Raw genomic sequence first — 26,616 nt, 5'->3', positions numbered from 1 at the left:
AAGTAATGTTTTACATTTGTCTTTTCTGATGCCATTTTCCATATATTCAGTCAAAGGCAACCATACAGCACCATAACAGAATGGTACTTCACCTTCCTTTCCACTTCCAGTTTCTACACTGTCACATTTTAGTCAATGAGTTGTTGCTAAGCTGTCTCCAGTGGTCCATGAACTTTCCAATATCATATCCCTCACAAGTGGGGGCTAGACTAAGAGTCACCTTGAAAGGTTTTGCTGCTTGAGCATCCCCTTTCTGCAGCATGGGTACACCCTTACAGGTGGTGCTGCCAGCCAGTACTGGGTAATTAACTGCAGTCTGGTATAAAAATTGCATTAGCATAGCCCAGCCTCACATTGATCTACCAGAGCAAATCTGCAATGCAGATGCAGAAGCCTATTTAGCCACTTCACTTAAGTATTTTAGGTTCAGTAACTGAAGCAACTCTACTAGTTTGCTGCTCTGCATCTTCCACACTGTGGAAGATTCTCCATAATCTACCATAATTCTTGGTCACTGGGTGGTCTGCACGTAGAAGCACTGTTGTTTTGAAACAGTGAAAGCAGTCGTGCCTGCAGTGTTTGCAGACTTCTGAGATACAACACAGGAACTAAGTAAGCATAAAGAAACACAGAGCTGTTTGTATTATAACCATTTAGTGCTACCTCATCTGCAGTCCTGGCTGAGAGGAAGAGGGTTCAAGTGAGGATACATGCTCAGTGTCAGTTACACGCTCTATAACGTGGCTGCAAACTCCAGCCCTTCAGAGCTTTTGCAACCTAAACCAATTACTGCAACTCCACCATGTAAGGCTCCAGGACCATTTTATATTTATATTTAAGTCAAATCACAACATTTGCAACATGGACTCTGAAATTCATTGATAATATAAAACAGACGAAAAGGCCAACATTTCTACCTAAGCACACAAGGCAGCAGTTTTGCCTGTGGATGAGTGCATCCCTTCCTTCGAATATAGATCTGACCAGAACAGGATTGTAGTACCAAGTGCAGGGAATCAAAAAGCCTACCTGCCAGCAAAGCTGGAATTGAGCACCAGCTGGAGCCAGCTTCTAGAGAAGATGGCCAGCAATACTGTCACCAACATCTTACTATACAAGATGGCCCCTTCTACAGAACAGCACACAGAAAGGGAAGTGTGACTTTAGAGATTTTCCTGCAACATTCAACTGCACCAAGGACTGAACTAGTTAAATCACTGCTCCGTGCCAGCTGATGAATTCTGTTCAGAAACTAAGTAAGTGGTTTGGAAAAGGTTTGATTAGAGCTGCCTGGGGGCCTGGCAAGATGCAGGAAACTTCTGTGACCCAATTATACAGCTGATCAGAAGCCTCTTCCCAGCAGATGGTGGGACGGTGCATGAGAAAAGACAGTGACATTTCAGGGGAAAGCTCTCCACAGAAATACTCTGTAGTTCACTGTCTCCAACTTTCATTACCATCACTATGCACCATCACAACTTTTTTTGGCTCTTGTCTACCACCAAGAACACTAAAGCTTCCTCATGCAGTTCCTCTCACTTTTGCTCTGAACTTGTTTCCTTCATTGGAACATTTCTTTGAATGCTTGTGCACACTATGAACATGTCAGGAACACTCCCTGTGCTGGACTATATTAAAATTGTTCACTTTTGACAAGAAGGAAAGCTCAGAAAGAAGCTCCTGATGGAGCAGAAGTGGTGATGTTAAAGTCCTCCAGCCACGAAAGACAAAAATAATTTAGTTGGATCATCAAGTAGATGCTTGGAACATGTCAAGGCCAGATCAAACCAGCCAGTTGTTGCTGTTATCTACTTAATCTTCTGTTGTGTGGAAAAGGGAGTTAGGAAATTCTTTTCAGCCAATGCGAGTGTCTAAGCCAATGCCCAAGGCACATTATGCTCTAAACAATAAGACATTTTGTCTAACTCTGTAATAAATATTAAATTTGCAAAGACAGCTGTTTGGTTGCAGTCTCCTCTTGCAATTTCCTGTCAATAATTCATATTTACATAAATGCATAACCCTACCTCATCCCCCCCCCCCCTCAAATCTCATCCCCTTCAGAAAACAGATGTGAGGTAGGAAATGGGGACTTTTAATCCTTGAAACAAAAAATTAGGCCACTTCCTTGAGAGCTGCCACATGGTGTCTGTTTAAAAAAGTGACATTCAATAGAGGCACAATAGCACACAAGATCCATTTGTGGATTTTTACTTTCGAGTTATTGAAATCTTTTCACAAGAATATCAATCATAGAACAGTTTCATTGCAGAAACTGTTTCATTGATCTTTTGGCAGCTATATTATTCATACAGTAGATTAACTGATTTTTGTTAGCCCTACCTATTGATTGTGAAAAGCTAATAAAATGCAGCTCTGGCTGGAAATTGTACATCCAAATCTGCACATTTATACTGAAGACACCAGTGAACTGAGTCAAATCCACAAACAGAAGTCTTAAAGGGACATTACCCTCGAGGTACACTTATCTTCCTATATGTTCAGTAAAGTTATATGATCTGTCTTTGGCAGCACAGAACATAAGGAGAGTGACATTCATAGATTACAAGATACACTGTAGAAAGACAGGAGTATATTAAGTTTTACAATATTTAATAACCCTCAAAATGCAGGGTTCTGGAAGCTCACATATGATACTTTGCCAAGCAGAGAGTTATCCATTCTTCCACTCACATGAAACTCTGCTAAATTTCCATTCCAAGACCACTGAAGTTCCTTGAATAAGCACAAATGGGCATGGTTAGTTACAGACAGGAGCAGACAGACTAAGCCTGCCTTTTCCTGCACCACAAGCACTCCTGCCTATGCCCACGTGTCTGCATGATGGCATAGCACACTAGGGATGCTGAACATTCTAAGGACAAAAAAGTTTTGAATCTAGCATCATCCCTCTGAAAAAAATGAAAAAGGTCATTTTTTCCTGTATGATTCAAAGCAAGGCACAACCTCTTGCAGTCATTACGTTCAGCAGGATGAGTGCAAATCTTTAACTTAATTCTTTTAGAACCTAACTTGCATATGGCCACTCTAAGGCTAAAATAAATACATCCTAATATAAACACAGACCATTAATGGTTTGGATGTATAGCCTGAAAACTCGTGTATTTGATATGCTATTGAAACTGCAGATGCTTGAAATGTGCAAGATAAAAGAGAATGTGAGCCCCAATATGGCTCTTATACCCAGGTGCATCTGGCTTCCTCTTCCCTAATTCTTCACTAGGCACATGGCCCATTCATTGACAAGTGTGTTTTCCTAGTTTGGTTTCCTGGGAGTCTCTACTGGCTGCACATCAAGCCAAATGTTCATTTTGCTATCGACATAGCCAGGAGGCTCAGAGATGTTAGCCAACCCTTGTTCAACTAGTGTTACTGCTTTACAACATGTCATGCTTGGTAGCATTGAAAGGAAAAGCCAATAAAAGGAAAAAATTAATCTTGTGATTAGACACGACACTTCGAATTGCTGGCTGCTGACACTGGCACCATGCCAGCCTCTCTGAGGACATAATAGAACCTGTCTGCTGTCTTCACCAACAAAAGGATTTCTACAAAATAAGGGTCTCTTGGTATAAATGATCAAAATGAGCAGCTTGGCAAGGAGACCTGGCCAGTCATCAATTACAGCTTTGTTCTATCCCAACTTAAAGCTGGTATTGTCCAGTTTCAGACTGAGATGATCCAAGTCTGCTCTTACAGAATTTCTGCATACCAAGTAAGTTACAGCTAAATTCACAATATACAGAATTTGTAGCAAATTTGTAAGAGAATAAAAGTTTGAAAATTTATTTCTAAGGTATTTGGATGTGTCAATGCAGAGTACAGAATGTTTTAAAATCTGAATCCTCAGGGCTTGCTAAGCACCTGCTCCCTCAAAAACAGGCTTATGGACTGTTGAAAGATTTGTGCTGATCCTTTGGAAAGGGATTAATTCCTTTTCAACTATGATTATTTGCATAGGCTACTGTGTTAGTTATGCCAAAGTCCTCTTTGATACTTGCACTCATGCATAAACTGTAGGTTTTGTGATCAGTTATACAATGTTCAATTTAATACTGGCAAATGTTAAGTCTGATTTAAACTCTGCTTAGAAGGTATCCCGTAGGGAAACGCAGACATGCAAATGTACTTAGTGAAAACAAGAAAGCCCGTAAGCATGATCAAATTAGAACATACTTTTGAATGACTTATCATCATCATTGTGTTAGAGGAATATGACAGAAACTCCTTATTATAAAGAGCAGGATCTGGCCTCTATGTTACTTGCAAATGGAATGCCCCATTTTCCAGTCCTGCTCTCCCTCTTTTGACACATTCTTTAGTTGACCACAAAACCTCATCACTTTATACATGCAGTATTTTCTTAACGTTTAACAGCAATAAGCACTGGACAGTCCTTCCTGGTCCAAAAAATTATTATCTATGGCAAATCATGTGAATGACCGATATAACACCATCATCACCAAAACCATCAACAAGACCTTCACACAAAAACATTTTAAACACGAAGAAATCCAAACCCAGGACACTAATGCCTCTGATTTCTTATTTCAATGTTTGCTGGTGTTACAGTATACCCACTAGTTTTGGCAGCATCAAGGCCTCTCAGTCTCAGTGTGATGAATGATGCTTCTTATAAAATAGCTTTCTAAAAATCAGTTCCATCCAGCAGCTGTATATGGCTGTCTCCCAAGAAGTGTGATGACATATCTGCTTCCCAGTAATAAATGGTAAAGATATGACTGCTTTCAAAAACCCCTACTATCTTTATGGAAACCTCTCCATTTGTATGTTTCATTACATTCAGCTATTCTAAACTGCACCAAAGGGGATGCTGGGACGTCTCACTAAGAGGGTTGTGAAGACATAAATACTGTGATAAGGAGAAACCTTTGACCAAACCTTTGATGATGAATAGCAAAATAACAGTTTCTGGAATCAATTTCTCAAGCTTTGATGGTTGTGGTAGACAAAAATGGTTCGGAGACATAAATAAACCACAGTCTGAAATGGAGTACAACCTATTTGTTTGTGTGCTTTCCCTGCTGAAGTAACCTTAAGAAACTGTTCTTCAGCTCACCAAGCAAGAAAAACCACGTGTTGATAGAAAAGTCGTATTACATAATGCCGTGAATCTATGAAAGTGATAAATAGCCCTAATATTGATGCAGCCGGTAGGAAGATGCTGTCAGATCATTAAGGTGATTTGTCAGTGATCAAAGATGTTGAATTTTCTATCTTCTCTCTCAGGCTCCTTGCACATGCACATGTCCTCCAAGGCCATCTTTCATTACAGCCTGAAAAATCATATTTTTCCTCCTTTCCTTCCTATTCACCTTAAAAATCTGCCAAGTTTCAAGGGACGATTTTCAGCTCAATCTCTCCTTTCTCAGAGAGACTGGCTTTGTGCACAAGCATTTCTTAACAAAGTTTCGGCTAACACATTGGACTGTGATTATCATGTTCGGTGTTCTTAGGAAATTCTTTGCTGCTGCAGGAGCTGAGTGCAGCCATCCTACATGTGGGGTTTTTCCCCCTCTTGTGATTACAGACAATAAATAATGCTTATGTATGCTTTTTACAGAGCTGCAGATTGGTATGAGATTAATTCTAAAACCTATTTTATCAGATTAGTTTGATTAACTTGGGATTTCAGATCTGTTCTGCGAGACATACTAAAAATCTCATCTCAAACACATCGTAACAGACAAACAAGGGTCCTACTAAAACCCAGAAGTGGTCACTAAGACCATGACAAGCAGAAATAGTAAAAGCACAAAGAAGCACTGGGAAAGCTCCTCCAGCAATACTCCATCAATGACCAATGTGCCTATGCTAAGTAGCACTACAAGATACGATTAAGGTTTTTTACTTACATAAGCAATTCTACTTAGACCAAAATGACTGTGCGTATGAGTAACCTGCCAGGGATGTTTTCAACTATTAGAGTTCATGGTCTAATCCCACAGATACAGGTAAGAAGGTAACTGGAGCATTCGTCACGTTGTACACAAGGTGAATGCTCTTCTGACTTAATCATAATGCTTGAACTGAAATATCTCACAGGAGACAAGAGGAATAGACATAAAGATTATAGTGTGAGAAAGGATCTTCAAAAACACAGTACAGAGAAAGTGGTTTTCACACTTGTGAAACTAGGATAATTTCTACTGGAAAAATCCATTCCTCCTGTACACTAATGCTCTGCATACAGTGAACATAACCCCGAACAAAGTGGTATCAACTAAGCCACACAGAAAAGCAGATACCTTTATGTTCTTAAGCAAAGCTAACTTTTGACCTGCTAGGGCAAGGGTGGAGACACAGCAACCTCATTTTTGTCTCAAGAATCTGCTTTCCTGTATTTCAGCAGCAGTTCTGCACTGCACTGATCTTACTTTGCAAATGCTTCACAACATGGACTGGCTGGGACTCAGGACAGCTGAAAACAACTCCAGCGGAAACTGCCTTTGTGTGCTTGACAACTCGTTTGCAGACCAACTGTCATCTTAGTATTAACAATGCAATGGCAGTTCTACTCTGGAACAAATTCCTCATAAATATGGATTTGCAAAACTGAAATGCCTAGGTAATGAAGACAGCTGAGACACAACCCCACATATTTTAAGACTGGTTGCAAAATGTGACCAGACTGACAGCACGCAACTCTTCTTAACATCTTTATAAAACTCAAATATGAGAAATATGCGTTTAAACAACACAGCAAAGACAAAAGTAGCATTAGAAGACTCAAATGAATCCAAGTCGCAGATATGTAAATGCAGTATTTTATTATTGCAGTACATTTTCAGGCTGCATGAGTAATTGTACATATATTCTGTGGTTGTACTAAGCCATTGTGACAACTATGACTTTATTGTAGCAACAAAATGCCAAGAAATCCCTTAAGATTAAGCAATAATTTCTGACATTGCAATCCTGCAGCTATCTCCACAAACAAATAAATGAAAATGCTGCATGGCCTCCTGCTACATTCTGGAGAGCTGTGTCAGGCAATGCAGCGTGCCCAGGAAAAACATTGAAGATGTATAACCAGTGACTGACAACTGTCAATCAGCAATAACATACTCACTGCCACTTTCTGAAGTGGTTCAGCTAGGCTTGCAAGAGAAATGGTACACTGTATTCCCCTGAAGATGTGAAAATTATCTTCCAGAAAGATTATAATCTTCCTGAAGAGGAAACCTGTATTTTTCATGTGAAAAACAATGCAGTTGTGGAAGAAACCAGGATGGTTTGCACTTTCTATGACAGCCCTTCCGGCCACCCCCACCACATACAGAGAAACTGGGCTGTGCTGCATCGAGCATAGCAGCAGCCACCAAGAATATCCCAAAGGAGAGATACTCAGCTGAGTCCAGTCAGGCACCCAGGTTGTTGCTATCAACTACTTGCTTGGCTGAAGAGCCGGAAGCCTTTCAACTGGCTAAGACATGACAGCGTTGGCATACAAGAAAGCCCTGGGAAGGGAGCAGAAAGGATGTCGATTATTCCCAGGGAGTAAAGGCCGACAAAGAGCAGTTAAAACTGACTGCCTTGCATTAAGTGTGTAAATGAAGAGTAAGTGAAAACAGAGGGAGATATTGAATATAGAAGAAAGAGCAGGAAGGAGAAAGCACAGAGGATAGAAAGGAAAACAAGAGTAAAGGAGGTGCCGGAGTGTTGCAAGAAAACAGTAAGTCCCTTTTCCATGGTGCTATAGTAATGGCATTCTGAAGACAGGAGGAGTGATTTTTATTCCAGCAATGGCTTAAAGGGAGACAATTTTTCCACCTTCCTTCCCACTAGTGTGATTCTTGCTCAATCAGCCCACAATAAAAATCACTGCCTCACAAAGGCTACTGACAACCAACTGAGCCTGTCCTTTGAATCAAGCACGGTGCTGAACATGGGAAGGCTTGGCATCGCACAAGATTGGGCACTGAGAGCTGCTAGGAAGAAATCTAGTACATCCTTGAGCTTAAAGCTACCAAGGATACTTCTAGAGTAAAGCTACTAGCATTTCAGTGGTCAAGGTCAGAATCACAGCTGGGTCTTTGAACCATCAATACAGTCTTTAGCTCTTACAGGTCATTCATACAAAAAAAGATAACAGGTAGTTGGAAATTCAGGCTTTTTTTTTTTTTTTTTCGGTGGGGATGTGTGTGTGTTTGTGCCTGGTTTTGGCTCTTTGTCCAGCTATAGTTGACAGCTACGCTATGTCATTCCTGAGCTGCAACACACAGAGATGCAGCCTGTATGAAGCATCTGTCTGACAGCCTCTTCCTCAGGTTGTTCAGACAGCTACTGTGCCCACCAAAGGGCATGCTATGCGGGAAGCTGACACAGAGGAATTGACTTTAACACATTATTCATGATTTTGTCTGTTTTCATCATGGTTTTCTATTACAAGCAAAATCACTTTCTGAAATTATTAAAGGACCTGGCATCAAATAAAGCAGAGCCTCGAATTCCTGCCTGGAGGGTCTATGCTACAGCATTTATAGAATCAATCAGAAGGCAAAGTTTGCTGACAGACAGCCAGACTTCTAAACTTCATTTGCTCAGGCTGTACCAGAAGCATCCAGCCTAATGCAATTGTAGCAAACATAGCAATCATTTGCCCTGCTTGACAAAGGTCACCAGACATCAGCTTGAATCTCCCACTAAAGCCAGTTTACTGAGTTCGCTTTCAGTGGCAGAACCAGAAACTTACTTCACATTGAGCTGGGCCTCATTTTTTATACTGAGCAGTCAGGAACATTATGCCTTTTGCATACTCTGCAATTTTAAATTTGCAGGGTATAATCCTGAAAACCAGGATTAAATTTAATATGCTTTGAATTCACATCATCTCGTTACAGGATGATTCTAGACAGACTATGCACAAGTTAAATGTACTCAGAAGCCCAGTATGTGACAACTATGCACATAATTTAGCAATTCTGCGTGGAAAGGAGGGTCTGTATAATTTTACTCAAAGAACCTTTTGATTTTAGTCTTAGTCAAAATCTAAGCAGCAAATTCTGAACACTGAAGGAGCCTGCCTCTTAATGGCAACTCCCCTTAAAACTATCAGATTTTATTCTGGGGCAGAAAAAAGATAAATGGTTTTTAAGAACATTAAACCAGCTTCTTATTATAGCAAGGTATCAACTTGCTTTTCCCTTGCAGTAGGATTTGCAAGGTAACAGCAAGTTGATACCTTGTCTAATTCCACACGTGCTCAGGTATGTGGCTGGTGTGTCTAATTTATACACGGGCATTTCCAGCTTTCAAAGGGGAAAATGTGATTTAAGTACAAGACTGTCTGCCAAATTCCTCAAACAATTACAGATGTTTCTTACATGTCTGACCTAAGAGGGCTGACTGCTGAAACCCAGACTTATCCAAACCACTCCAATTTCCTCTACAAGCCATTTGTCTAGAGTAAAAGGACAAGAGGAGATCTAGATTTATGAACCATGACACAAACTTATAAATCTTTGCTCTTAGTTTACAGTTTAAAAAAACATTTAAGTATGGAGTTTGTCAGCTGAAATAGCTTTTGGTCCTTTAATCATGTGTTACCACTGAATGGAGCAGAAGCAGCACTTGTGTTTCCCTGCCTTAATACATGGTTACTGGTTTTATTCAATGCTAGTATTTGCAGCAAGAAAGCATGTAGCCAAATTTGCAGAATACTGGAAATGCAGCTAACTCCACAGCAGGGAACAGTCCAGAGGATGTACCTTTTCCTCCCAGCCTTAAGGCCTTTCAAGCCTGTAGGGCTCCCTGCACTCCAGAAAGCATTGCTGCTGGCACACCAACCATCATCCCTCCTCCAACCTCATAGAGAGAGGTTGCCTGGCATGGCAGGAACAGAATGGTTATTTAGAATCCACCTGTCCAACACACAGTGTCTTCAGCGTATTATCAGTGTCACCCAGAGTAGAAGATGGGGTTTGGTTTTTCAGTTTGTCTTGAGAGGTGTGAAGCAACCCCAGAGCTGGTCTAATGTTCAGTTTCTTATTCTGGATCAAGGTGGCCAAAAATTACTGTTGCCTGACAGTTGCAAGATAAAAAACATATCCTTAGCTTCATGTAATTTACCAAATTTTTATCCATTTTGGGAGACTCCTCTGAACATATAATTTTCAATCTCTATCAAATGAATTTTTCAGCTATTTTCTTTAAAACAGGCAAAACACTTCTTGCCCAATTAAATCCCAGTAACTTAATCTTTGTGATATGAATGGTGATGATGTTTTGGGGCTAAAATTTGGCAGGGTGTTGCCACTGACATTTCTTCAACCCAAAACTTTTAATCATGTATTATCCCAAATTTTTAAATAGCTTTAGCTAGTTCAAAACACCATTTTTTCAGTGAATGAGCTATTCAAAAATCCTAATCAGGGACCCATTTTACTAGGAGCTGTATAAACACAGCTGCTAGGAAGGGTCTGGTACAGACTGTAACATAATGGTTTGAACTCTGTTTGGAGAAGAACCTCACAGTGGCAACTTAAACATGCCAAACATGTGATCTGGTTTGATTAAAAATAAAGTGAAATTTAATAGTCAAATATAAAGAGTGGAAGGTGGAACCAGGGCAACTGTGATTTATGTGTATTTGCACAGAAGAGCAACATCACATGGGTAAGACAGAAAGAAGAGTAGCTGAGGAGGAAAGACTGCTGTGAAGAAAGAGGAGTGAAAACAACCTGAGGGAGAACCAGAGCCAAGGGCACCCCCAGAGACCTGCTGACCAGCACAGTACTAGTCCTGGCCACTGAAGCAACTAAGGAAGCACTAATCCTGAAGGGAGGCTTCCAGGACTTAGCGGTAACATGTGGAGGGCTCTTCAGGTTGTACTCTGCTTCTCTCAGGTAATTTTCCTTCAAAACTATTCACGGCTTTCAGGATCCAGGAGAAATCCAGTTTGGAGCCAAAGGCAGATGGGAAAATGTTTAATAACAAGCAGACTGACTCAGTGTCAGGAGAAAGCCCAAATGCAGTGATTCGGAGACAAGGCACGTGAGGTGGAGAGCACAAAGAGGACTGTTTCAGGTGGTTGCTTCTGCAGGCTTCTCTGGATGCTGCAGAAAAAGATCAGATACTTGTATTATACACTTCTTAGTGATTTTAGTGGAAGGGGTGGGGAACAGGAAGGTTGGCTGGTTTATTTGCTCAATGCTGAAATAACTCAGTTCCAGCTACAGACTGTTATATCCTAGCAATCATTTTATTGTGTCACAGAAAAATGTATTTGAGAGACTTTGGTTCTGATTTATTCAGTATATATAACAGTGGCAAGGAGTTCTCAAAAATGGTTTTTGGTTGAATTGATGGACATGTAATCAGTTTTGGAAGGCAAGATGAACCACTCAAACTAGTGAGGCAATGCAAAAATACGCACTAAATTCTCTCTAGCCAAGGAAGCAAAACAAGAAATTACCACATTCTACATATACTTTAAGATATTACAGGAGAAAGATAAAGAAATTTTTGCAAGAGAACTGACTTCAAAGAATATTTGAATTTCAGATTCATAGGAATTCTAAGGAAAAAAAACTTATCTTTTTGGAATGGATATGGAATCTGTTGTAACTAACTATACAGCATACCTTCTTGCTGGATCTTGCAGTCTCATTCCTAGGAGAGAAGAGGAACATGTCAGTGCTGTATTGCCAGGCTGAAGCTGGGGGGTGCTGTTAAGAGAATCTGCAAGAGTAACTACTTACCTAACTCTGTGCCTCTCAGGTGAAGAGGAAGATCCCTATAAGATTGATTCTTTTGATCATCTTCCAGGAAAAAACAAGCAAGGTGTGTGTATGTAAAAAAAAGAGGACTGCATCTCAGATCGCAAATGGTGGCGATACCAAACTCGAACTATCAGCATTGGCTGCTGCAGTTGAAATTACCCATGGCAAAGTAAATCACACTGCATAGCAATGACTATAATAACAGATGACTTAAATCTATCGTCAGTCCCACCTATACTACACAAAAAGAGGGCAACTTCCATTCAATAACCAGGTCAGGCTGCTTGAGCTTTTCTTTGAGCATTTCTGTTTGTTTTTTAAATTACCAGCTCTGTAGACTGGACAATTTTGCATAGAATAAATAGCTCCTTTCAAAATCCCATTACAGACTATGGATTTTCCCCAAAAAATTCTATTTCCACTAAAATCTGCAGTCTTCTCTTAGACCTTCCCTGCTTATAAGGCAACACATCATTGCCTATTCTTTGAATTGTCCTTGCTTGCTTGCTTATAGGAAGTGGTCTGGCCTTCCTAATAGATTTCACCTGTGAGAGACTTGCCCAAGAAACAAAATCACTCCCAGGGAAATAGTTTCAACCACACTCCCCAGTAATGGTCTCTGGGATGTATTGCTCAGACTGTGGATTTTAGCATGTTGACTGACAAGATCTTTCCATAAAACAGAGCCTTTATTCTCATTATGAGGAACTGTCTTGCTGGGATTGATCTTTGATGTTCCTTTTCTTTATGTAGATTGCTAATTTAGAGAGGGAGATAAGGATAGCAGAGGAGAACACCAGGGGTCAAATCAAGGACAGGAGACAGGCCACTTGGTAGGGTAACTATAGCTCCTCATATTTTGCTGCAGTATTTGATTTGTACATCATGCATTCATTAAGAAATAAGACACAAAAGCCACAAACTATATCGTGTTCAATTCTGGCAACCTATGTGGCCTACAAAGCCCAAGCCCATTAGGAGGAAAGCTATACCCTATGTTTGACATATGTTTGCTCTTATACAGCCTCTCCTTGTAATTTTACCCATACACTCCCATGCTTGACTGTATGGCTCACTTTTGGAGTTCAGTTTTGGAAGGTACTAACAATCCCGACAGAGTTTATCTTATTTCTGTCGAAACCGTTATGCAGATTGTTCAACAGGACACAGGACAAGTTCATTCCAGGCATAAGAAACTATTGATGGATTTGTGATACCTTATTACATCTCTTCCACTGCCACGCGGTTGACATTACTTTGAAGCTTTAAGCAAAGGAAGTTTCAACTGCATTAATAAATATGAACCAATAAATTATTTTTGGTGACCTTAGAGGATTGCTTACATGTCAAGTAAATGTCTATAATTACTCATGAATTCTTATCAGAACTTAATTAAGATTTCTGTTGATTATCTAAAACCTTGGAGACAACTTAGCACAATGTGTTTATTAGACCTACTGACGGAAATCAGTTTCCTTGAGCCTATAATGAAATCTTTCTAGGATAGGCATTGGGTTGGTCAAAAGTGTTCCCTTCACAGTATTGGAAGCTGAGGATTTCTGCCTTCCCTAGTGCAGTAAAATACAGATCTAAGTTCAAGTTTCTATCCATGCTGTGACAATGGATGCTTGTCCTTTTTCTTTAATTTTTCTCACTAGAAGAGTCTTTGCACGCATTCTCTATCCCTGCTGGATTACGCTGCTACCCAATTTAACAGACAACAATAGAAGCAGAATCCACAACAGCTGCTTAGATATGATGAGAGTGCTTTGCCAACAAGATTTTCCAGGAGGATAATGAAGATGTTTGTTCCAGTCTCCACCAGTTAAGAGTTAGTTAAAAGCTTGGAAGCTTCACTGACTCTCAGCTACTGACAACATATCCAAAAGTATTAGTGGTGTATGGGCCTTTACAGTGTGATACCGTAAGTGGAAAAGATAAGACTGTGTGACCACGGTCAAGTGCCTTTTCATTTTCATAAACTGGACAGAATCTAGTTTGATTCTTTAATGAACTCACCTAAGGAATTAGCTAAAAGACTCAGTTATGTTATCTTCTGAAGTCCAAGAATGAAATTACAGTGTGACACAGACCATGTTTTTACTTCTTCCTTCATTTAAATTCTCTTCTCAAATATTAATTATAACATAGTTTACATTGCACTGATCTTTTTTTTTCATAGTATCAGGATTCAAAAATAAATGTAAATCACCTCATAGTTCTTAAACTTATGTTAAGCTAGAGCTTAAAAACTTCTTTCTAATGTACACTGTAACTGAACTTACGTTTTGAGTTATTTTTGAGAAGTAAATACTCATTTCCAAATTAAGGAGAAGAAAAAGGTTGCTACTAAACAAGCTGCTTTTCTCAGTAATCAGATTTTTCTCCATCAAAACTAAAGAGTGACTCGTGAATGAATGACCTCAAGACTCCAGCAATAACCAGAGATAAACTGAGCATTGTCAATGCAGAAAGTGGCAAGTCTCAAGACTTGTCAGATCTGTTTTGCAAATTGCCTCTGCTGCCCCCACTTCCCCTGATTGACTTACCACCCTGCTTCACAAACAGAGAAGGAATGCACTGAGGATTTACTATTAAAATAATTACCAAGTATGAAGGTAATAGGAATAAATCTTGGAATAAATCAACCTTAAAATGGTTGTATACTAGCACCCACAGAAGGGATTTATGTTTTTATGCCAAAGGACCTTGGTTCAAACCCACAAACTCTTCTGGGGTCACTGCATAAGTGCTTTAAGTTTTCAAAGAGAAAGATAAGCAAAAGATTAGGTTTAATAGTCTGTTCTCCTTAATAAATAACAATAATAATCCATGAATCATTCTCTCCTTCTTGAGTCAAAGCTTCCCAGAATCATTCCAAATCTCCCTCCCTTCAGCCTTATTCTAATAGAAATCCCTGGTAAAGTAAAATGAGGAAACTCAGTGCTTGTTTGTAAGAAATAATGCCTCCCACGCAGCAAGTGTTTTTCCACCCTTGGAAAAACACTATCTCCCTAAATAGATATCCCTGCATCTGGATAGACAAAGGCACAAATTCCTCTTGGTTTTGGGGAGGAAGGCAGCCTCCTAGGGTGAGCACAGAGCCTGACACCACAGGTGGAGAAGCTGTCTATTCACAGCTAATAGGTATTCAGTGACAGAAGTGCTGGAACTGTGCAGCCCTCTGTGCAGGCCAATTCCTCACTAAGTGTATAACTACCCTTTTGTAACACTAACAGTGCCAAAATTCCACGTGGCCACTTCGAACTGGAAAAGACACCAAAAACAGGACAGCCGTCCAAAGGGAACACAAAAGCAGATTCCAGCAGCTTTGCTTACGGGCTCCATTCACACTGCTTAATTCTGCACAATGGAGCCTGGCAGCGCCTGTCTGACCAAATTAAAAGCATGTCCCTAATGAGCCTGCCTGACACTTCAGTATGTTGCCATTAACCAGTCGATGAGACTTTCACAGTCCTCCCCAGTGCTGGCCCAGACAATGGCGCTGCCCCTCTCACTGCCAGATTAGTGACCTGCCAGAGAGGCTGGTGATTCTCACAGAATCCCAGACTGGTTTGGGTGGGAAGGGACCTTAAAGATCATCGAGTTCCAATCCCCTGTCAAGGCCAGGGACACCCTTCCACTAGACCAGGTTGTTCAAAGCCCTGTCCAACTTGGGCTTGAATAACCCAGGGATGGGGCAGCCACAGCTTCTCTGGGCACTCTGTGCCAGTGCCTCAGCACCCTCACAAGGAAGAATTATTTCCTAATATCTAATCTAAACCTCCCCTGTCAGTTTAAAGCCATTTCCTTTCTATCTCTTCATGCCCTTGTAAAAGAAACCCTTTCCAGATTTCTTGTCAGCCCCTCTAGGTACTGAAAGGCTACTGTAAGGTCTTTCCTGATCCTTCTTGTCTCCAGGCTGAACAACCACAACTCTCTCAGCCTGTCCTCACAGGAGAGGTGCTCCAGCCTTCTAATTTCCCTTTTTTTATATGGCATTTTCTGGTGAACTACAGCCTTAAGCCAAAAGGCAGGGAAGGGGAATCTTCCCAAATTCTCCTAAATTTGGTAGGATTGCTTCTGTCCAAAGAATTTTGCTTAATAAAAAGGTACAGAAGGGGAATGCCACAGCACTGATCTTGACTCAGACACTGGTCATCTAGCAGCTGTACAGGACTCTGTAGCAACTATACACCACTGTGTCCTGATTCAGGGGTGGAACAACGTTGTCACTTGGTCTGGTATTTTCTGCAAGGACCTTCATGCCTCCAACCACTCCAGTTCCCATCTTGAATGTCGGATACCAAAAATAAGAGCTATGTTACAAGCATTCCCAACAGAAAAGGAAGTAATTGGTAGTTCTGGGCCCTGCTGACCTGGAGCTTTTTCATGGACATGTGATTCAAGATGGGCTCACACTACAGTACTCAACTTAAAATTTGAAGTGTGAAGAGGCTTGGAGAGAGCTGTTCAGTATATTTAATTACAAAGTTTAGTCTCTCCTTAGATGGTACAATAGGGATTCAGAATTCTGTGGTCTATTTCTATTCACCTCTTTCCTCATTAGTGTGTGTTCAAGGGCTCTTACAGGGAATGTTTTCATGAAAACAGAACAACCAAACTAAATGACACTTCAAGATCAACTCTCCTGAATCTCCCTAAATGCGTACAGTGCTTATGCAGCATAGGAAGTTTTCTTCCGTAAATGAGAATTCAGCTGGTTTGACCTCTTTTAGAGGTCAGAGGCAAGAGTATAGCCCTGAGGTATTTACTAGGCTTCATTCTAAAGCTACTTCTTCCACTGAAAGATGAAGTGTTATGATATTGCAGTACAAATTCAAAAGCAGGATACGAGGTATAAGATACATATTTGAAGTGTCTGCAAGAATCAAACATAAAAGACAGTGAGCACATTGCTGCTTTCAGAGATATGAACGATGACGATGATATTTGTTCTATGCTAGATTAAAATCTTCCAATATCAGGTCAGCAGCCAGAAGACTGGTGAAAACTGTAACAACACTTTACTCAGCCTCTACGCTTGGGCTTCCAATTGCCATAGTAAGGAGGCCTTCAACTATCCCAAACTGCAGCCTCTTTAATCTAGATTGGTTTAGCTGCTTTCCAGCCTGTGGTTCTTTTCATGATTTTTCAAGCACAGCTAGAGGGAAGGTGCACACTTTCAAGGAGAATGGAAATGGAAATAGCCCACTGAAATATACCGTACCCTTGATCATCAAAATCCTTCACATCTGCCTGACATAGGCTTCAGTACTCCAAAGCCAAAGTTACCAGCTCTGTGCTCTTAGTTTTCCAAGAAACAGAGTTCATTGATAACAACTGCTCTTCCAAACCACAACTGTCTTTAATTTTCAAATCCGTGTTTCATCTAACAAAGCAAACAGTAGTTAAGGAGACTAGAAGATGTCATGTACAGATAGTTAAGTAGTCTCATGGAGCTATTTTACATTTTAAAAGACAGTTATATTCTTATATGTCTAAATGTTGTGACTTCCATTCAAAAAATAAGTCACTCAACATTTTTATGTTAACTACATTAAAAAAATAATTTCCACATTGGATATTTTTTGTTAATTTCCCATCAGCAAGTTTCCAAATTAACTTCCGGGGGGGTAAATACCAACTAAAAAACATTTCCACATTTCCCCCAACACTAACAAAACTGTGACAACAGCAAAGAATGCTTCTTGCTTTGTCCCAGTGATCTTTCTCTGCAGCTTTTTTGCATACTTACTTAAAATGCTGTAAGGAAGCTGTATAGAAGAAGAATCTCTCAATAAAATCCTAAGTAGTATCAGAAACAAGGTGGAGCTCTTAATAAAAACCCAAAGAAACCCTTCCAGTTTCATACAGCAGCTTTCTAAAAAGAAGGTATTACCAAAGAATCTCACCCCTTATAAATTTATCTGCAGTTAAAGCAGAAGAACAAAAACAAATAAACAACACAAAAGCCCTCTCAAAACACTTCTGTGACCCTCTTGCACTGCTGATTCTGCACAGGTAAGACAGCAAACTAAGGAAATCCATGAAGGCAGTGTATGCATTGGTTTCAACTGGTTTTGAAGTCTTAACTGCTTTTCTACCAAACAATGAAGCACCCTTTCTTTGTTAAGCCAACTACACAATTGTTTTCACACAAGTTCAGATAGCTCACAATAATGTTAATTTGAGTTTTAGTTTTAAAAGTTAATTTCTCATCCTTATTGCTGGGGTTGGGGGGAAAGGCAAAAGGAACCTCCAAAACATAAATAGTAACAAAGATACTGGATTCAGATTTCTCCAAAATTGGCAGAAGTTTATCTGAGGCAGTAACCTAATCTCATTCTTTCTGATTTTACTACATTGCTCAGTCACGTTTTCTTCATCTTGCAGAGCAAGATGATACGGAAGGAGATACAAATTCCTATCCCCCAGTCTCCTACCACAGACTTCAGACGCGAAAGAAGTTCTGTGGGGAGAGACAGACAAGATATACCCAACATGACACAACCCAACACCACACAAAATGAAACCTTCCTTAAGTGGGAAATTCAGATAGAAAGGTTACTGGTTTAGCTCACCTGTTCAGAGCAAAGCTTGCTTTAATTCCTGTCCCTGTTACTTATTATTCCACAGTGTATATCTGTGCCCAGTGTTGCTAATCAGAGTGTGCAAAAAACAGCACCCTCTCCGCAGTTAGAGCCAAATTTAGGTCTGCTGTCCAGTTCATAAAGTTTAGTGTTTCTATGAATAAGCACAATTAAGCCCTGGAGAATATCCAGGCTTCAGGACATAATTCCCAGACAGAGCCTTTGAAGCAAGACTTTCAGCATCTTTCCTCCAGGAGATGAAAGAATTCCAGTGACATGGCATCATTTTATTTTTCCTTTCCATTTAACCTGAGACAGCTTAAAATGGAACATTGTTACTGAGCAGGAACCAGCTCTTCCTCTAGGTATTTTGTGTATAATGCCCTGGAATTTATCCAGATCCAACATAGGAAAACATCCAGAAATAAAACTAGGAAATAAAACTATGAGCAGCCTCAGGCAAAAATGAATAGCACCTTATCCTTGTTTTTTAAAATTCCTCCCATGTACCACGCCAAACTGCTGGAAAACCTCTTCCTTCCCAAGCCCCGACTTCTCCCTCTCATCACAGGTTCCCATTCAAGGCCAGTGACTCAACACCTCAACAGAGAAAACAGTTCAGGCTGAAATTTATATCCAACAGGATGGGAGAATGTTAAGCTCATTGCAAGTAGGAAGGAAGGAAACCCCATTAGTAGCCAGAAAGGAAGCATATTTCAATAAGGCTCTGTCTTTGGAAAAGGGAAAGCAAGCAGAGAAACACATTCTCCCTGCTACAGTTGTGCTTACACAGGCTTTTTACTTTAATTTCTGCAAAAACTACGCAAAAGAAGATAGATGACTAAACTGCTAAAGAAACCTCCTAAATAACAAAAATGCAGATCTGTTCTGGGAAGAGATCTATGTGCACCTCTCAACAATACAGGAGGAGTCAAGGACTGTCGGTGACAGATAAACAATACACACTGACTAACATTTGAAGTGTAGCTCTTGAGCAAGAGTGCATGAGTGGTTGAGCAGACCTGGGACACTGCTTGGCTGCTGGACCCTCTTTTCTATCTCAAGAAGAATGTAAGAAACACCACCCCAGGGCTTCCCAGAGCTTTTTCTGGCTGCCTCTGAGACCCCACTGATTTATAAGACCTCTTCATCATTCAACTGTCCAGTCTAAAATGGAGAATTCAGCAGGGAGACAGGGCAATGAGGTGCTTCTGGAAAGGATATAAGGGTAAGCTCACATGGACCGGTCCCACTGCATACTTCACAAATGTAAGATTTAGGAACATAATGAGCTTTTGATGCATTTCTCTTCTACCACAGCAAGCAGATCCTGGAAACAGGCAACCGTACATCACTGGGAGTCTCTGAAATGGCATCTCCACAAGTAGCATGGGCTGAGAGACCATCCATCCACTGGCACCACGCAGCAGCTCCGTGCAGTACTGGAGCACTGTGCTGATGTCTCTGCTTGCAGCACACAGTGGATAGTTTTCCAGAGAAGATGCAGCACGTTCTGCAGCTGTGCCCGTCCATCTGTTTCCTGCCTTTGACTGAAACTCAGCAGCTCAGCGGGACTAGATTTGAGCCTTAACATGGTTTTTTCTTTCTTTTCCTCTAACCCTCTCCACTGGCAACTAGATGCTTAAGCAAAGCTCTCTCTTAAGGTCACAGAAGACAAGGTACATCTTAGCTCCCTTACATCTGAAAACTCCAAGACTAGGAGCATTATGTACCTATCACTGCCTGCCCCCATTGAACAAAAGCTGCAGTAATTTACTGCTTTCATTCACAAGTTTAAGCCAAGAAGAACGAGTCTAAAGAACCCCTGAGTCAGGCAGTCCTAGACCTCCCGATGGTGGGTGGCATCAGCTCAAGACCAGAGCACCTTTGTGTGCACTGCAGATATGGCTTGGCCACCGTTCACGTCACTGCACATAATGTGCCCTTCAGAAAAGGGCCAAACAATAGAAGATTTGTGAGATAATGTAGTGGAGCAGAGCTGAATACTTAACATTTTGAAAAATGCAAGGGCTTGACGAGCCAAGCAGAGGCACACACTGAACAAAACCTTTTCAGAGGCAGACTGAAGCCTGCCCACATGTTAGCAGCTCCCGGCCTCCACGACAGGCATGAACTGAGGCTTGATTGTGTAACTCAGATCAGAGGCTTTCACCAGAAGTCTGGCAAACTGAAAAGCTCTCTAAGTTTCCAGCAGTGGGGCTGTTAGCAGGAAACACAGTTCGTATGGCCTCCTTGCACCTTCCTTAGGAACAGTAATCTTCAGGAAGAAAAGCAACAGCCTAAAACTGCAATGGAGAGTGGGGATCAGCACTCACGTGATAGCAAAACAGCTCCTAATAACATTTAGTGCCCCTTTGCTTTTCTGAAGAAGGCTTTCCCCCTGCATATTTCAACTCTCCACTTTAGCTGAATAGCTTTTGGCTGCAGAAGGTGGTGTTAACATTTTTAGCCTTAGTACAATAATTATTTACATTAGAGTCCATTCTACTTCATTATGCACAAAACATATTATTGCTTGAGCTCAGAAAAGCAAATTCTCTTCCCAGACCTGCTCCGAGTAGTCAGCTCTGGCGTGGGACTGCCCAGGACGTGCTGATGACAAAGGTGCCACATGCTCACCTGAGCAGACTATCCCCCCCAACCTGGTAAACAACATAGCTTCTCCATCGAGACATCTGGGACTGGATCTACTGACTCCTCTGCACAAGAAGCCAGACACTGGCAGACCTAGACCCACCACTAGCCATACTGCCAGGGCGCTCTCTGCAACATGTTCCATGATCCTTGCTTGACTCTGTGCAAAAGAAGACACCACTGCTGATTTAAGAACACTCTGGACTGCAGTCATAGGAAGCAACGAGAATTTTTTGGCCAAGCATTTCATCTGCCTTATTCTAACACTCCTCTTCAGGCAACTGCTACTGGCTGCAGTCAAAGACAGGATATAGGGCGAGATGGACTCAGTACAGCTGAAGTAATAGTTGCAAGAAAAGCACTGTAAGAGGAAGTACAAATCAACACAGATTAATTTTTTTAGGTGTCATACTGGGAATAATTTGGCCTGCAGAACTTTGGCAACAAGGGTAGAGGCTGAGCATGCTGCGACTTTCAGATCTACATGCCTGACAGAGCTGCTCAGTTGAAAAAGCAATTCCCATCAAGAGCCTCATGAGGCTACAGATTTCTCTCTAGTCATTCAGTATGAAATATTCTGTTCAGAAGGAAAACTATTTTCAAGTTAAAGCAGGGTTTTTTAATTGAAAATTACTTTAAAACCTAATGCTTTTTGGCTTGAAGCTGTAAGTAGGCAAAGTTTCATTTATATTTATAGATCAGGTTACTTTCTTGCCATTCACACATCCATCTGTTTAAAGGGTGCACTTTTTATTTATACTTTGTTAGGAAAAAAAGTCCCACCAAAATAAACTCCAAGCCTTTTAATTTCTCCAAAGCTTTTCAATGACTGTAACTGAAATTAACAGCATCCACTTTTGTATGACTTCATTTCATTGCTTTTTTGGCATATAAGCCTCCATTTTGTGACCACATTAACTTAGATGACAGCAAGAATTTAAGAATTAAACAGAAACCTGAAAAATATGGCTAAACCTGAGGAGGGTTTGGGCCATCTGATTCTGAATGAATGGAAAACTGAGCTCATGCCTGCAACCACTACCTGCCAACATGCTGCCTGTGTGCACATTTCCCACACTCCCACGGCTTCCCTTCTGCCACAGGTTAACACCACATCGCAGGTTGTAAAAACCAAACTACGAAACAAGGAACAGGCCAACGCATTCCTTTACAACATTAGCTTGGATGCAACTACATAGGTAAGTTTTAAGCTCGGGGCTTTTTTAAGTGAAAGCTTGTCATCTGTACACAACAGCCTCAGAGACATACATAGCACAGGAAAGGTTTGGATAGTTCTCTATTCAGGTGTACTCAAACAGGAATGCCATCCAGAAGGACCTCGACACACTTGTGAGGTGTGCTGATACCAACCTCATGAAGTTTAACCATGCCAAGTGCAAGGTCCTACACCTGGGTCAGAGCAATCCCAGGCACAGCTACATGCTGGGCAGAGAAGAGATTCAGAGCAGCCCTGCGGAGAAGGACTTGGGGGCGTTGGTCAATGAGAAAATGAACATGAGCCAGGTTCAGTGTGTGCTTGCAGCCCAGAAAGCAACCGTATCCTGGGCTGCATCACCAGCAGGGCAAAGGAGGTGATCCTGCCCCTTTACTCTGCTCTTGTGAGACCTCAGCTGGATGGAGTATTGTGTGCTGTTCTGGTGTCCTCAACATAAAAAGGACATGGATCTGTTAGAACAAGTCCAGAGGATGCCACGAGGATGATCAGGGGACTGGAGCACCTCCTGTATGAAGACAGGCTGAGAAAGTTGGGGCTGTTCAGCCTGGAGAAGAGAAGGTTGCATGGAGACCTCATAGCAGCCTTCCAGTATCTGAAGGGTGCCTATAGGGATGCTGGGGAGGGACTCTTCATTAGTGACTGTAGTGACAGGACAAGGGGTAACAGGTTAAAACTTAAACAGGGGAAGTTCAGACTGGATATATGGAGGATAGTCTTTCCCATTAGGGTGGTGAGGCACTGGAATAGGTTGCCCAGGGAGGTTGTGGATGCTCCATCCCTGGCAGTGTTCAAGGCCAGGTTGGATGAAGCCTTGGGTGAGATAGTTTAGTGTTAGGTGTCCCTGCCCATGGCAGGGGGGTTGGAACTAGATGATCTTAAGGTCCTTTCCAACCCTAACTATTCTATGATTCTAAGAACAGTCTAACAGCATTTCTTCACACTATCCTTCCCCTTTGCAATTATCTCAAGTTAGCTGTTGATTTTGGAGAAATTCAAACTTCAGTATCTGCTGCTATGCTAAGTAAGAGGGAACCATGTCTGAAATGGAAATGTTGATTTTCAAAACCATTCATGCTTTGGCCCAGATCTGGGAAGTGGCAGTCTGTAAAAACGCTGATCCAAGTGTCCCCCTGCTGCCTCTGTTGCAGCCCTGGAGCATAAACCCTGGTACAGCCACACAGAGCGGAATGGCTGTGTGCTGAACACCCTACAGAAAGCTCTTTACTAAAGCTCCTCCTGCAGCTACTGTTTGTTCCTCCTTACCCAGACAGATTAAAATATAACAACACTGATATAAAGAAAAATATTTACTTAATGCTGTAATCTTCTCAACAAGGATTGTTCTGGAAAGACCAGCAACAACGATGCATTGACCCCTACAAGCAAATAACTCTTCTCCAAAGACAGCCTTGGAATCCCCACCTGGAGCTCTCAGCACACCTGCCAGTGGGCTGCAGATGCTTAGTCACCTCCTCAACAGAGCAAACAACCAGCAGCCATGTCTGTGCCTGCAAGTGATTTCAGCTGCAAAGTTACAGATGTGCCTACTCAAAGGCACACTATAAAGGCAGCTCCTCAGAACATTAAGCCCCTTTACACCTTCTAAATAATTCCAGTTGCCTGTACAGCAGGGATGTTATTTGTTATCCCATCCTTAGGGATTACATTTGAATTACTTTGTTGTATATTATCCTCTACCCAAATATTCAAAAAGAAATCACACTGACTACTTGTCTGTGCAGGAAGTAAGAGTTTTAGCTGTACCAAAGGGGAGGAAAAATCCAAGCTGTGTCTACAGTAAACCTTCTCTAACATCCCTCCCCCAACAGCAAGCTGCACGATCTCAGTGTCAGCACTACTGTAGTTCAGCCAGACTGCCAAAGCCTACTTAAAAACTGAGCAACAGAGATTAGAGATGGAGTGGCTCAAAAAATGAAGTTATGCAAAACCTGAATGCATTTATCATTAAAGGATAGGCTTCATAGTTCATGAGGATATTACTTGGAAAACAATCTGCAACTGCGATGCATTTCCTTCAGCTTCTGCAAGCACAGGTCTGTACAAAACGGGATTAATTCAAAACCTTATCAGCAAAAGTTCTAATGGCCCAATTCAGGGATCCTGCTTTCCAGGGTTAAAATTTAAGGTATCTCATGTACCATGGAGGAAAAAATTGTTTTTATAACCACACTGATGAATCTCTGAGCACAATTCTGCCCTTGAGCAAGTTTGCTGTTTCACTGTTAATAATGAAACCCTAAAGGAAAATCTCAAAGGAACTAAAAGGAAGAAAAAGAAATCTCACACTATTTTTTTATCTGTTCTGCTGACATTCCCTACTCCCCCAAATAAATATTTATTACACTCCATAAGCAAAAGGGGATTTAATCCATGGTTCAATTTTGAGATAATAGTAAGCATACTACGGATTTTAGTTCCATCCTTGTTTTCTAGCAGTACTAGCTGTAGGTGAAAATACCCTGAACAAGTGTTTCTTTTGTTGCTGGTATAGAAAATAAAAGGTTGAGCATCCTGTGGGAATTTTTTCAAGCGCGGTAGGCCACATGCCTATCTCTACAGTGATATGACAGCAACTGCCTCTCCCATCACTCACAGAGCAGATACACTGAAACAGAAGCATGCACATAGGCCATCAACTGCATTAATCCTGCTGTGAGCAGATGGCTCTTCCTCACCCTTACAGCATGGGTGCTTTGATAAAGACATCAGTAATCTATAATTCAAGTTATCAGAAGCTCCATCAGAAGCATGTACGGGGTGTTGCCTGCATACCAGCTGCCTTCAGGAAGTGATTTCCAACATGAGTCTGCACTATTTTGATTTCAGCCAGCCTTTTCCAATTCTGCTGAGGGCTAGCAAGATTAGCAAAGACAGATTGAGATTAGTAAGGACGGATTTATGCAAAACTAAAATAGAACTGATTTTAAACTCCACACGGATCTTCCCTCAGTGTAACAGATACTTTTTTGAAATTACAATTTAGTGATATAAGTTTGAAAAGAGGTAAGCCCTTGAATATTCTGGAGCCTCTTCAGTATTATCTTCCAAGCAGAAAAAGCCATCTCATCTAATCAGTTATGCTGCTTCTCCCAAGCCTTATAGTGTATGATATTAACAGTGAGGTTCCCTTCCCAAGATACTGCATCCTGGGAAGCTGCTGCAACAGCTGCTAAACTTAAGAATCTAAAGCAAGAAATCTGCAGTAGCCCTAGTTTGATTTTTGACTAGGAGGCCAGGCCCGTTTCTCTGCTTGTCAAGGAGTTCAAAGATTTAAGAAATGCATGTTAACTTCAGCTAAGTTATGATGAGCATTCCTGTCTGGAAACATTTAACATCTCTTTCGACTAAAGAAGACACAAGAAGAAACTCGACTTGTGAATCAAAGCACAAACAATGACATCAAGTACAAACACTGTCTTTACCAGAGTTGCTGACCTCCAACCCGTACTTGGAAGACAAAAGCACATTAAAAGAGTCACCAATGTCTTGATGGAAGCCAGCAGTCCATGATCTATTTGAAACACCTTCCTCACACAACACATACTGTGTCATCATCTCCACATTTTCCAGTCAGTTTTTAACAGCATCAACAGATACTCAGCCTGTAATGAGCTCATTTTTAAACCTCCCAGTGCAGGATAAACTGGATGCAATTCTCCATGGTACCCAGAAGAAATGACTGCTAACCTCATGCTCACACTTCAAGTAGAACAGCTTTGGCAACTGTAGCCTTATTTGTCTAAGATCAATGTTGGACAAAAACTAAAAATTTGCATAGGTTTCTTTTAAAGGCCAGGAATGCAACTAATGGCAATTTCAAGGGGTTTATGATACTGATACTCAAACAAACCTGATTTCAGAATTTGAAATCAATGGTTTGGTTACCAGAGTTAGTTGAGTAGTTAAGATTTTCAAGGCATATGACTTATACCACATGGTATTCTGACTAGAAATTTGGCCCGTGTCAATAAAGCACATGTTAAACAAATTAAGGGTTGGCCAACTGACAGACCTCAAAGTAGTTGACAGCATAAAGTCACTGGGGAATGGAACAACTTTAGTTTGGTTTTGCATTAATCAGAGCAAGCCAGATGCTCATCCAGATCCATAAAAATGCTGAAATCTAGATATAACAAATTCCTTGGAGAAAGTGTTCTGCTAACAAATAGATTGGCAGAATGACATAAATAATAAAAAGACAAAGACAACCAAATGCATGCATACATTCAGCTGACACCAGTTAAATCAGGCAATGCCAGAGGCACAGCACACCTCTGCCAACATAGAGCAAAGGCTATAGCAACAGAAGAGATGACAAGGCTTGAATAACTTGAAGAGCATCCTG

The 26,616-nt window shown here is 41.1% G+C and overlaps 1 protein-coding gene and 1 long non-coding RNA gene across 4 annotated transcripts in view; both read right to left on the bottom strand.

Annotated features, from left to right (window-relative positions):
• The window catches only part of ZDHHC8 (zinc finger DHHC-type palmitoyltransferase 8), a 117,501-nt gene that overhangs the window by 43,488 nt on the left and 47,397 nt on the right, over positions 1–26,616 (bottom strand). The gene's annotated exons all lie outside the window — the stretch shown is intronic.
• Positions 6,794–26,616, bottom strand: part of LOC133221722 (uncharacterized) — a 49,675-nt gene continuing 29,852 nt past the window's right edge. For 2 of the 3 annotated variants that reach the window (XR_009728054.1, XR_009728056.1), the window contains exons 2-3: positions 11,628–11,655; positions 6,794–11,099 (exon numbers count right to left, since the gene is read on the bottom strand). This is a non-coding gene — a long non-coding RNA (uncharacterized LOC133221722). Of the gene's footprint in view, positions 11,100–11,627; positions 11,656–11,744; positions 12,952–26,616 lie in introns of those variants that run through there. The other variant, XR_009728055.1, reaches the window with a different exon arrangement.

Source organism: Neopsephotus bourkii, unplaced genomic scaffold (assembly GCF_033783945.1).
Source record: "Neopsephotus bourkii isolate Nb327-2 ecotype Australia unplaced genomic scaffold, CSIRO-AGI_Nbou_v1 NB_1542, whole genome shotgun sequence".
Taxonomy (NCBI): Eukaryota; Metazoa; Chordata; class Aves; order Psittaciformes; family Psittacidae; genus Neopsephotus; species Neopsephotus bourkii.
The sequence above is the reverse complement of the archived record's forward strand: the minus strand, read 5'-3'. Positions and strand labels throughout refer to the sequence as shown.